This window comes from Peromyscus californicus, unplaced genomic scaffold, assembly GCF_007827085.1.
Source record: "Peromyscus californicus insignis strain IS unplaced genomic scaffold, ASM782708v3 Scaffold_6__1_contigs__length_162567912, whole genome shotgun sequence".
Lineage (NCBI taxonomy): Eukaryota > Metazoa > Chordata > Mammalia > Rodentia > Cricetidae > Peromyscus > Peromyscus californicus.
The window spans coordinates 60,828,590-60,841,738 of record NW_026294584.1 but is presented as its reverse complement, the minus strand read 5'-3'; the positions used below and the strand labels follow the sequence as shown (position 1 = coordinate 60,841,738).

The 13,149-nt window shown below is 47.6% G+C and overlaps 1 long non-coding RNA gene across 1 annotated transcript; it reads right to left on the bottom strand.

Annotated features, from left to right (window-relative positions):
• Nucleotides 1-1,416: 1,416 nt before the first annotated feature.
• LOC128099459 (uncharacterized) lies at nt 1,417-11,215 on the bottom strand. The gene is made up of 3 exons (XR_008214529.1): nt 10,942-11,215; nt 8,922-9,039; nt 1,417-4,764 (listed from the first exon to the last, which is right to left on the bottom strand). It is a non-coding gene; the product is annotated as an uncharacterized LOC128099459 (long non-coding RNA).
• Between the last annotated feature and the right edge of the window lie 1,934 nt (nt 11,216-13,149).

Here is a 13,149-nt window from a genome sequence, read left to right as displayed (position 1 = left end):
GCCCATCCTGGTGTTGATGGCCGTCTCAGGCACTTTTGTTGTCTGAAGTCGGTTTTCTGGTAGGTTCTTCAGGAAGAGCTCATGGCTGACACTGTCTGTAGCCTTCCCACCTGGGCTGTTGTGGGTTCCATTCTTCCATGAGTGTTCAGGATACTTCTCCCAGAGAAGAACTGACCTGTGGCCCCACATGAAGAGTTGTGCTCTGGTGACCTGAAGCCCAAAGATTTTTTTTTTTGCATTTGAAGTCCGGGACTTCCGGGGCTCGTGAGCGTTGTTGTGAAGCTGTCCACAGAGGGCGGAGTTTTCAGAGGTTCTAACCCAGGGACATTCTGGAGTTCCCCGTCTTTGCATTAGTGTGCTTCATGGACTGCATGTGCCCTGGGGGCTCCCTGCTACCTGAGCATTCAGCTTTCCGAGTCCATTTCTGTCTCTTTTCCCGCAAAGCCTTTTAACTTCCTACCTTACCCTTTGGCCCCAACTTTTCCCTTTTTATCTTTTATTTCACCGACATCATGTTCCACGGTTTATTTGCACTTGCACTTCTCTGACTTGGTCTTTATTTCTAGAACATTCCTTTTCTTTCGCCACCCCCCTTCTGTCCATTCTCCTCACTTTAAAGCCACCCCACCTCGGATGCACGATGTCCCTTCACAGCTCCTGCCCTGGTTTCGTTTCTTCTGGCTTGTGTTGAGATGGGAGCTCCCTTCCTGGCTTCCCTTGGCGACTGGGCCTGTATTCCCGTGCACCTTCATTGTCTGTGGGGATGCCATGTGCTCTCTGGGACTTAGTGGACTCCATGTTGTCTTCTTTTCTGCTGCTCATGGGAAAGGCTTGTGCTCTGAGGACAGAAGGGCTCAGAGGGCTGTGGGAACTGTCTGAGCCTGCACGTCTGTCTTTCCTGGGAAGGTTCACAGATAGCCACCTCCTACTCACCATGGCCTGGCGCTCTGTCCTGCTCCACCGTCCCCCTAGGTATCTTCCTTTAATGCCCACCAGCCCTGAACTCATGCTCTGGTTCCTCCCTCGGCTGCCATTCTCCATGACCTGAGCCTGAAATTCCTACTGAATTTGGGGCCATCAGGCCCCTCTCCATCCCTCTCATTATCATTTCTATTACACCAACTTGTGGCTCCCAGCAGCTTGCTCTATGGAAGACATTCTCTGTGGTGTTGGCTTTTGTTGTTCTAGCCTTGTTCTTTAAAAAAAAAATTATTTTTAGTTTATGTGTATGAATGTTTGCCTGCATGTATATCAGTGTATCGCTTATGCAGCTGGTGCCTTCAGAGGCTGGAAGAGGGCATCTGATTCCCTGGAACTGGAGTTATAAATGGTTGTAATCCTCCATGTGGGTGCTGGGAACCAAACCTGGGTTCTTTGCAAGAGCAGGGAGTGCTCTTAATCACTGGGCTGCACTAATTTTCTGTTTCCCAAAATTTTATTTATTTATTTATTTATGTATTCATTCATTCATTCATTCATTCATTTTTTCATTCATTTAGTATGTATGGGTGTTTTGCCTGCATATATGTCTGTGCACTATGCATGTAGCCCCTGCTGAGACCAGAAAAAAGTGTGTCCCCTGGGAGTTACAGATGATTGTGAGCTGCCATGTGGGTGCCGGAATTAAACACAGGTTCTCTGGAAGAGCAGCCAGTGCTTTTAACCTCTGAGGCACCTCTCCAGCATCTTTATTGTTTTCCTTGCTGTGTGCATGTACTGTGCCATAGAGTACACGTGGAAGTCAGAGGACAGCTTGGTAGAGCTGATTATTTCTTTGCACCTTTATGCAGGTTCGGGGTCTTGAACTCAGGTTGCCAGGCTGTGTTGCAAACACCTTTACCTGTTGAGCCATCTTGACTGGCTAAAAACTCACCCTTGAGTGAACCCCTTAATCTTTCCAGAGGACATACCAAAAGTTGGCCTAAGGCACTCCTACAAGGTCTTACCTCTTAAAGGAATTACCACCCTGTACACTCCCACCCTGAGGACTGAACCCCCAGTACTCAAGCCATGCATGTGTGGATGGATGGGTTACCATTTCCTCACTACATTTGTTATTTTTGCCGACACAGTAACAGGGTAAGATGGTAGCTCACTGTGGTTCTGATCTCGATGGTTAGGGATGTTGTACGTTCTTCGTACACCTCTTGTCTTTTGTATGTATTCTTAGGAGAAGTGTCTATTCAAATTATTTACCCGTCTCTAAATGAGATTCATTTTCTCCTTTCTCCTGAACATTTTGAGTTCCTTGTGGAATCTGGATTTTAGTCTCTTATCAGTGAGTAGTCTGGAGAGAGTTTGCAGGTTGTCTCTTCATCTTGATGATGATGATGATGATGATGATTATTATTATTTGCAGTGCAGAATCGTCTCAGTTTTTTTTTATCTTCTAATTTGTCTATTTTTACTTTTGTTGTCTGTGCTTCTGGGGTCTTATGGAAAAGTCTTTGCCTAGCCCAATGTCTTGAAGGATTTATCCTACTTCTTCTAATAGTGTCGTGGGCTGGCATCTTACACGTAGGGTTTTGATCCATGTTGAATTGATTTTTATGCATGATGAGAGGTAGGATCAAGAAACACCATGGGATTTAAGCACAACGTCAGGCAAGGGGCAGGTACCTCATTAGGTGCCAGGGACATGGTGACAGCACTTTCATCAGTTCCGGGCTCTTTCTGAAGTCTGACTATGTTCCTGGACTAATTGGTCCTTTGGACTAATCTTATGGGTCTTGCCCCAGGCTGGGAGCTAAGCTGGGTCCAGAGGGAGCGAAGTTCTGTGGCATCCTCAGGAAGTCCGTGTGCCCGAGGAGCTGTCAGGGAGAAGCCGCTGACTCTGGACCAGGATGTGCAGAGTAGAAGAGGATAATTTTGCATGCCTCATTCTGATGACTGAATCCTATAAATGAGTTGCTTTCTGAAAGCCTGAAACCCTCAGGAAGGTTGAGGAGGAAACAAGGAGTCAGAACTCACGCCAAGAGCTATAAATGTCCTCGTCTGGGGTCATTATCCTCTGCCTATGGGCACTCACTTGGCAGCTCACAGCGAATCAGTCACATCCACCAGTCCAGGTGGACGCACTGGTTATTTAATTAATTGCATGTACATAGTTCAAGGTCCTGGCTCTCATGTTGGGTGTCTGCCAAGCTCTCCATAGTCTAGAAATATCCCAAGGAACTTTTCTGACTTATAAATAGAATCATTATAATCTCACCTCCCTTGTTCTGTTGCCAAAGCTTCTCATTGGTCGCTTTGAACAACAGCAACCGACAAAAGCTGCAAAGCCCTTCCAGCGCACGCACGGCCTGTGGACGGCACTTTCTGTGCTTCTGAGATCCGGTCAGGTGGAGGAGTCTGATACCAGCTCTTTATCCTTCCCCTTGCCCGGCTGCAGTGCTTGAGATTACAGGCCTGTGCGCCTCCACCACCCCACCGTAGGTAGGGCTGGCAGTCAAACCCAGGTCCTCTGGGGTGCCAGCTCAGCCCTCTACCCACTGAGCACATCACCAGCTGTTTTATATGTTGAGAGTGTTTTATTCATAAAGAATGTGGGCTAAGTTTCATAGCGGTCATGACCCTGTACCTGATCAATAGGCGAGCCACCTTTATGCATCATGGTTGAAGGGTCAGAGAAGCTTTTCCAGGATCTTCCAGTCTATTAGGAATTTCACACTGACGTTCTGGTCTTTGGGATCCAAAGTAGCCTGGAAGGTAGAGCTGGCTCTTGATCTTCTGAACGTCATGCTTTCCCGTCTGTGCCACGTCGTTTCCCACAATTCTCAACAGCATTCCGTCCATCTCCCACTAACCCTACCCAGCTTTCCATCACCCTAACAGCAGAGCAGTCTTCAGTTTTATTATCGAGCCGTTCTTCAGCCTCGGACTGTGGGCTAGCAATGCAGGGATAGACTCCTCATCTTCTTCCTCCTCACTTCCTCCCTCCTCCCCCTTCTTTTCCTCTTTTCTTCCCTCTCTTCTTCCTTTTTAAATTTTTTCTTCCTTTCTTTCTTTTCTTGTTTTTTTGGGGGGGCAGGGGGGGACAACAGGTCTTGTTATACATCCCAGGGTGGCCTGGAGCTCTTGATCTGCCTCTTCTAGTCTCCTGATGCTGGAATTGCAGGTGTGCACACTGGCTCCCAGATCCCACTTCCAGCCCCACCTTGACTCTCTTTTTTCCTAAGTTGCATCTTTCAGGGTTCGTGTGAACACACCTTTTGATGATTTGCACACTGGCGTCTTCCTTGCATTTCCATTTCCATCCAGGTTTTCCTGTGTCCTTCTCTTCCCTACTATGACTCAGGCCTCTTCTTTGATTTCTCTCTTCCTCTGGCACATAGCTCTGCGTAGTTCACTTTCTTTCTCTCCTTCTCTCTAGCAAAAATTTCAGGCACACCTAACTTGCAGACAATAGAAGCAACTATAGTAATTTAAATCAGAAAAGGAATTCAAGATGAAGAATTGGGTGCTTAGGAACTTGTTTCAAAATCGGAAGCTTTGTTTCTCAGTGTCTGCTCCCCAGAAGCTCACTGAAGAACTGGGGTAACAAAGGAGCTGACAAGGAACAGCTTCAGAATCCAGCCAGCAGATTCCAGGATCATCCATGTTGGCTGCACTCCAGGATCAGGAAGCCATACCCACGACACTGCTCCTCAGACCCAAGATCCTTCAGCACCTTGCAGGAAGGAGTTGCTGCTGTGGTGGGAAGTAGCTGTGTCCACGTTGCTGTCTCTTTCTCTGCATGGCTAGGCTCATGGGAGGGCGATGTGCCTGGAAGAAGATATGGCTCGGAGTGAGGATCAACAGTATTCATGGGCAGTGGAGAAGGTATGGTCAGGGACTCAGAGAGCTGGGAAAGATACAAATGGGTGATTGGTGATAGTGTGGCCTGAGGAATGGGGATGGGGTGAATCCTGAAACTGTAAGGATTTTGTGTCCTTGGTCAGTGCTAGGTAAGTTTGAAAGAGGTTCTCAGTAATCAGGAAGGCATCATCAATCCAAAAACAGTTCTCAACTCAAAGGGGGTAAGAAATAGTTTATTCTGGAACCAAAATATGAGTGGTCATGGGCCAGAAAAACAGAGCTTCAGGTTACCCACTTTCTAACAAGGAAGCAGGCACGTGGAGTTTTATAGTAATAGAACAAAGAAAGTAATAAATTGGGGCATTTTAAAAATACTTTGGTGGAAACATCAGAGAGTTTGGGGAATTTCAGCTGTAAGCCTAAGATATTATCTGAGAGTATTCCTAGCCCTTCTATTGGTAGAGGATAGAGTTTTGTTAAGTTAATATATTCCAAAGGTTTATATCTATTTACCAGGATGTTAGGTCTACGGAGGCACGAAAGGAATGGCTATTTGGTAAGCTAGAGATTGCTGGAGATAAATTGTAATTAGGCTCAAAACCATGACATTCCAAACTCTTCACAGTCTTGGAAGTTTTAGCCAGTCAGCCTCTGGAGATGCAACTTCTTTTTGGGAATTATTGTTCATAACACCATGATCCATTCTGTGGATAATGGTCAGACACTTTGTTCTCATTCTATAAGTCGCCCAGTGATCTCTCAGAGATGGAGGTTACATGTGGGCTTGGTAACACAAAGTTTCCTTCACTATGGTGGTTCTGTAGCCTTCTATCCTTTAGAGTCCAACAGCAAGATTCCAGTGGCTGGTTCTCCCTGGAGTGCTGTGGTGGTTTGAATGAGAATGCTTCCATAGGCTCATGTATTTGAATGCTCGGTCCCCAGTTGGTGGAACTGTTTGGGAAGGATTAGGAGGTGTGACCTTATTGGAGATGTGTCTCTGGGGACAAAATTTGAGATTTCAAAAGTCCAAATCATGCCTAGTTAGCTCTCTTTGTCTCATGGTTGTGCCTGAAGATGTGAGCTCTCAGTTACTGCTTCAGCACCATGCCTGCCAGCCTGCTGCCATGCTCCCCACCGTAATGGTCATGGACTCACCCTCGGAAACTGTAAGCCCCAAATAAACTATTTCTTCTATAAATTGCCTTGGTCACGGTGTCTCTTCAAAACAATAGAAAAGTAACTAAGACAAGGACTCTCCATCATTTCATTACACACAGAGGGGTCACCAACATTCATGGACTTCTTCCTGTCTTATTCACCCCAAATTACTTTTAATGGAGGCGGTGTGTGTTGTCACTCTGGAGAGGCTGTCCAGAGAGAGTGCTAGAATAGCCCACCAAGGTGGTGGGACGGTTTCTGCTCTTATTCTTAGCTTGCTTTCACTCTTTCCATCCTATCCCTCTGCTCTCCTTGCTCCTACATTTTCTTTTTCCGGTATGTTCTATGAGGTACTGTTGTTCTACTTCACAATCAACCATTCTCTCCCCCACCCCCACTTCATCATATTAACTGAAGCTTTGCTCTCAAAACTCCATGTATTTTCAAGTTGTAGAATCCCCGCTCAGCCTAGCGTGTGCTAAGATGCAATTGGTCGGCGGTTAAAATGCGGGAGCCAGGGCCTTCCTGGCTTGAGGTCTGGCTGGAGTTCGATGTTCAGCTGGTGTCTTGGGGACGATCTCTGAAGCTTCTCCCTGCAGTGGCCCTGCTCTTTGGTAGCATCCCTCTGTGGCCTTAAGAAAACGACTGGCAGCTAGAGACCGAACAGTCTTACAGATGCGAATCTCACCAGAGCAGCCCAACCACTCTCAAACAGAAAGAATCAAAACAGCATCCAATGGGGTTCTGTGCCCCACTTGGGCCACGTGACTATCCTTAACTTACCCTGAATAACCTGGTGACCTCTCAAGAGGCATGCGATTGAATCACACAAAGCTGTGAAGGGGTCATTGAGACAGAGCGTTGCAGAAGTGCATTGTGAGACCCCTTCCTCAGCCTTTGTTCCCTCCTCACCACGGATCCTGGCTCTAGCTGTTCATGGCCTGTTTCTTGCTGCTGAATGTGCCTGTCCCTAAGGACTTGAATTTACCCATACAACCAGCACCCTGGTCCAGAAATAGAACTTGCCTCTCTTCTGGAGGCTCCGTGTGAGATGCTTCCTGATCACACTTGGTGTGTGAAAGGCAAAACAAAGACGCTTTGAGAAAGCAATGGAGGGAACCATGAGCTTGAACCCTGGAGGAAAAGCCTAACACAGCCAACTACATTAAAGCGAGGAGTGTCTGCCTGTCAAGGAGTCCTTCAGGAAATACTGAAAAAAATAAAGACTCAGACAGTCCTGGGGGATGTCAAAAGGTGACAGGATCCCACTGGAGAGAGAGAGCTCTTGGCATCTAGAGCAGGAACAATATGAGCAACAAAGTAAACAATAATAGAACTGGATTATGAACTAAGGCATAAAACAAATAGCCATGGGTATGAGCCGATAACTGACTAATACATAAGAGTGCAATGGGGGGAGGGACATGTGCTTTGAGAAGAGGGATCCCAATGGATGCAGACACCAGCTCCTCCAGGCATATCTTCCAAGTCTGGGCTAGACTTAGGGACATGCTTCCAAAGAGGTGAGCATGGAAAAGGAAAGCACTGATATTCTCACGAAGAATTGGTATGCTGAAAGCACATGCCTAATTACCAAGCCAGGACCAGGGCACATTCCAGCAGGGTCCTTCTCAAAACACACATCCTTAGTAAGTCTTTCAAAAACACCAGCCAAAATCCAACTGAGGGACATTCTGCCAAATACCCAATCAGTAGACTTCAAAAGTGTCAAGATGTTGAAAAACAGCACCCGTGTTTAATTTGAGGATACAGACTTAGACAGAGGCAAAAACAAATTCTATTGAGGGTGGGGAGGTGGCTCAGTGGTTAAGGGCATTTGCTGCTCTTTTGGAGGATGGATATTTGGTTCCCAGCATCCACACTGGGTGGTTCACAGTTGTCAATAACTCCATCTCTGGGGATCAAACACCCTTTTTTGGTCTCTGTGGGCACCTGCACTCATATGTATGCAATATGTACACACACACACACACACACACACACACACACACACACACACACACACACACTATCCTGTGACTCAGAACTCATTTTACAGAATGAATTTTTGTACATACAGGAAAGAACCTGAGGTCAAAGAAGTCATGAGGAAGAAGAGATAAAAATTATGTCAAAAAACCCCAAAAAACCCAAAAAACTAGAGGAGGCAAGTAAATGAGATGTGATGACCTGGTTGTCCTGTGGTGACTCAGGAGAAGAGCATTATGGAAAACTGGCAAAATGCAAGTAGTCTATACTTAATAGAGTTGCACAAATGTTGATTGCTTTATCTGGATGGATGCACCATGGCAATTTACCACGTTGACATTGGAGAAGCTGGATAAAGGGCACAGAGATTCTGTATCATCCTTAATATTCCTCTTCAAATCTAAAATTTTCCAAAACAAAACTATTAAAAAAATACATACTTAAGAGAGAAAAATGCTAAGCCATAGAGTTTAAGATGTCTGGAGTGCATCTAAACCTGAAAAAGACTATTCAGAGCCTGTACAAATCTTTACAAATTGATAGGCCAGCCAGAGCTACATAGTGAGAGCCTGTTCAAAAATAGAAAGCAGATAAACGAACAGGAAACCCACAGTAAGAGGGAAACCGTATGTGGTGGGTCACATCTGTAATCCCAGCACTTAGAAGGCTGAGGCAGGGGTTAGGACCAGCTCGGGCTACACCAGGACACCTCATCTCAAAAAGGGGACAAACAAAACAGTCGGGCAAAGGAATGTCTGGTGTCCGATAAAATGTGAAGTGTGCTTTGTCTCCATAGAGAAGGCAAGCAAGGGATCTCACCACATCCTCCTGGCTGCTGAGGTCTGCTCACACTCCAGTAGGACCGACCAGTCAGAGCTCTTTCATCTCCTCCTCTGTCTTCCTCTGTTCGCTCCTCCCCTGCTTGCTCTCTTGATCTGAGCCTCTCCCCCTAGCCAGCTGTGCTCCCCACTGCTCACCCCAGTGCTGTCCTCCTTTCCATGATAATTTTAGTTTTGATCTGGCTCCTTCCTGCATCTTGTCAGCTTGCTTTTCATATCCTCCTGTTTTCTTACTTGGGCTGTTGCTTCATTAACTCTGAAAAAAAAAAAAACAAACCTGTGGTGAAATATTTGGATGTGATTTTCATCCACCCATCACCAACTCCTCTCTAGACAGGGTCTCACTATGTAGTTCAGGCTGCCCTGGAGCTCAAGGTCCTTCTGCCTCTACCTTCCAAGTGCTGAGATTCCAGGTGTGTGCTACCATCCCAGCCAAATGGCTATTTTATATATTTGTTTATTTAGTTTATAATCTAGTGCAATTAGTACTTAGTGGCTTGAATTGTTATGGCTTTAGCCACTAAGCTCCCTTTCTTATTAAATCCTGTGTGGGCCCTTAACATACTGGGCAAGCACTCTTACCACTAAGTGACACCCCAGCCCATGCCACCAATTTTGATGAGTGTTTTTATTACTATTCTATCATTTTTTTTTTTTTTTGATTTTTCGAGACAGGGTTTCTCTGTGTAGCTTTGCGCCTTTCCTGGATCTTGCTCTGTAGACCAGGCTGGCCTCGAACTCACAGAGATCCGCCTGCCTCTGCCTCCCGAGTGCTGGGATTAAAGGCGTGCGCCACCACTGCCCGGCTATTCTATCATTTTTTATGACACAGCATTTTACATAAATCTCAGTGTTACTCTTCTTTGGAGCAAAGAAATTTTCTTGGCCCTGATTTCATAGGCCTGTGAGAATTAGGGGTCAGGGCCGTTCCATGGCAGGCTGGTGAACTTACGGTTGCTCTTCTTGGATTCATCTTCCCCGACACTGACACACGTGAATGCTCATAACTTTTCAGCTACCTCTTGCAATGGGGAACTTGGAATGAAATTATAGACCGAGTGTTGGAGACTCTATAGCTGCAGTGATTTTTGACAAAGATCCCTTAAAGACCCTCGTGTTGGTCTTTGAAGCTGTGCCATTGAGAGGCGGTGCGATTTTTGAGAGGAGGGGCTGGGTGGGAGGTCTTTAGGTCATTGGGGGGTGTGTCCTCAAAGGGGATGGTGAAACCCTAGCACCTGCCTTCCCCTTACCCCCAATTTAATTTTTAAAATTCCTTTTTAAAGGTTCACTTGTGTGTGTGCCTGTGTGTCCGTCATGGCACACCCAAGGATGTCAGAGAATGACTTATGGGAGTTGCTTCTCTCCTTCCAGCAAGTGAGTCCGGTGACTGTGCCAGGCCCTCGGGCTTGGCGACACGCACCCTTGCTGGCCGGGCCATCTTCCTTTCTCTTCTGCGTCCTGTCCGTGGGGTGAGTACTTTTGCTCCGTCCTGGGTTCCTGCTGGGATGTGTCACCACAGGCTCAAGGCAAAAGGGCCGATCTACCCTGGACTGAAACCTTCAAAACCTCTCTGCTCTGTAACTTGATTATTCCCTGGAAAGCCAGCCAGCATACCAGCTCAACTTCTCTTTGTGGGAATCTGACCTTCGATTCTCTTCTGTGAGAAAGCAAGAGGCTCCAAGGCACGGCAGGCCTAGGATTGGGCACGGGACGGCCTCTCCAGTCACAGACTTCCTCAGCCATATGAGGCCACTGGGGCTGGGCGAAGTGTCGGGTCTCTAGGTATCTCTTGGCCGAGAAGACTAGAGACTGGACAAGAGGGCTTTGAACGTATAAGCAATGCCTGAGTGAAGTTCTCCAGGCTGGACAGAGGGGAAGAAAACCAGTACATAGAACCAGTTAGGTCCATCCCTTAGAGAAAGAGACCGATGTCGAACGGTGCAGATGGGTAGATTTGTGCTAGAGCTGAGTTTGCATGCGCTGGATGTGCGGCCTTGCCCACAATGCATCTAGAAAGCGTGAGTGGTATGACTCCCCACAATGCATCCAGAAAGCGTGAGTGGTATGACTCCCCACAATGCATCTAGAAAGCGTGAGTGGTATGACTCCCCACAATGCATCTAGAAAGCATGAGTGGTATGACTCCCCCTGTGCTTACGCTCATCCGCAGGCTGCAGTAAAAGCTTGGCGCATACTTGGTTGATCAGAGTGAGCTGCATGGCAGGCAAGGACCACAACTCCGAAGCTCAGCCTACCACCCTGGCAGGGAGAGGGTCTCTTGTGTCTGGTGGCTCTGTGCTCTCCAGTCAGGCTTCCTTCGGGCGCTTTCACGCATATTTCGTCTCGGCTGACATTCCTTCCCACCTCTTCCTGTCCTCATCTCCCCACTCCCATCTCACTGGAAGCCTTCCACCACAGGTCTCCTTCCACTGGTGTCATGTGTCCTACCCTGCCCCCCTTCTTTAAAGCCTGCCCCCGAGGCGTGATAACTTTTTGCCTTTGTATTACCTTTGAGTGAATAACTCATAACAACCTCTTCAATGGATTCCGACATTGTCTCAGCAGTAATAATAGGAAAGGGCTGGGGGAGGACCAGGGTCACCTAGAGGGCAGGAACATGATGGTAAGCCTGCCAGTGAGGAAAGCTAGTTCCAAAAGAGGGTTTCTAAAGGAACCAAGAACAGGATGAGAAAGAGGAGTTAAAAGCCCCAGCTAGGCTGGCAGTGAATGCAAACTCTGCGCTACTGAACCGTTCCAATGGGTCTGTGAATCCTGAGGTTCTGTGCACCGCTTCCCAGGAGGATGGCCCTACGGGGCGCAAGCAGGCTCTGCTTCACCGGACAGTGTCTGTGCTTGGGCTAAATCTGTCTTCTTTGTTCGTTCATTCCTCCTCTTTCTCTGTCATCAGGCCCGTAAGTCCAGCCCTGGCGGTGACTCAGATATGTCAAGTCAGGCACATTGTTTGGGAAGAACACCCCTAACATCTCAGTCGCTCCCTGAAGGAGATAATCCTGAGATGTTGACAAGCAGGGAGCAGAAGGCCTCATCAGTGTCCTCAAGCTGCTGGCCTCAATGAGTCTGCAGAACTCAAGCCTTGAGCGCTCCTGTGGGGAGAGAACAAGGGCCCCACAAGACTTGGGGTGCTTGAGCACGAGAATCAGCACAAATGGGAAGAGACGGGTGCCTTCTGGGCCAGACATGAGTCAAGGAGATGACCTTAAGAGAGAGAGATGGGACAGGACTTGGGGATAGAGCTCCGGCAAAATGGAGGTCAGAGATAGGAGAGGTGACAGTGCCCACTCGGGACAGGCTGGAGAGCTGGACACTGAATCTGAGTGATGTGAGCAGTCAGGTCACCAAATGTGCTGACCAGTCATCAGGGAGGGCCACGGGGTCTCACAATAGCTGAGGGGGCAATGTCCTTCAGTGTTAGCCTCGTCCCTGGATTGCATCTTGTGCTTACTATACTGTGATAGATTAATGATTTTACTGGGGGAGAGAATGTGGAGGTGGCGATGTGAGAATGGCAGAGACCGGAGTTGGAACCGATACACGGAGAGGGGGAACGGGGAGGGGGAGCGGGGAGGGGGACGACACGCGGGGGCTCACATGTCAGTCTAAATAAGCTGAGAGGTGTCAACTGTTCCCCACTAGATGGTACCTGTGGGTGCTATGTACCGTGGAAAGTTACCATTCCTGTCTGTTTTCTGTTCTTTCTTGTTAGTACAACCCAGTGCACTAATTCCCTTGTAGCTAACTAAGGTCACCACCGGCCACAGTTTGGGCCAATACAATGTAGGTCAAAGTCCTTGGGGAGAGTTGTTCTTTTCCCCCAAGGACAATAAACACTAAGTCTTGCTAGAGAAAGTGGTATTGATACTGGCCGGGTGTGGTGGCGCACGCCTTTGATCCTAGTACTGGGAGGCAGAGCCGGCGAATCTCTGAGTTCAAGGCCAGCCTGGACTATATAGCTAGTTCCAGAACCACATAGAGCAGAACATGGATGTGAAGAAGGGAAGTGAATCAGTCATTTTTGTGGCAATGATAAAAGCCACACAAAGGATGCCAGCGGAAGAGATAAGGGGGATCCTGTCCCCTGATTATGTCACGAGCAGCTGCCTCAGCCCTGAGCTGCCTTTTTGTGAACACTGTGGCAAACTAAGCTCTTATCCCTGCCACCCAGAGCGGGCAGGGCTTTCTGTTTTTGCAACAGAGCATATTCTTCATGCACACAGGTACCACACGGAGTTTTTCAACCAGCAAAGCTGAGAAGGAGAACGTAGAAGGTGGCTAACCCACAGGAATGCATCCACAGGGTTCTTTGATGGCCATCTGTGGGGACATGTTTCCATTTTCTCCTGGTCTT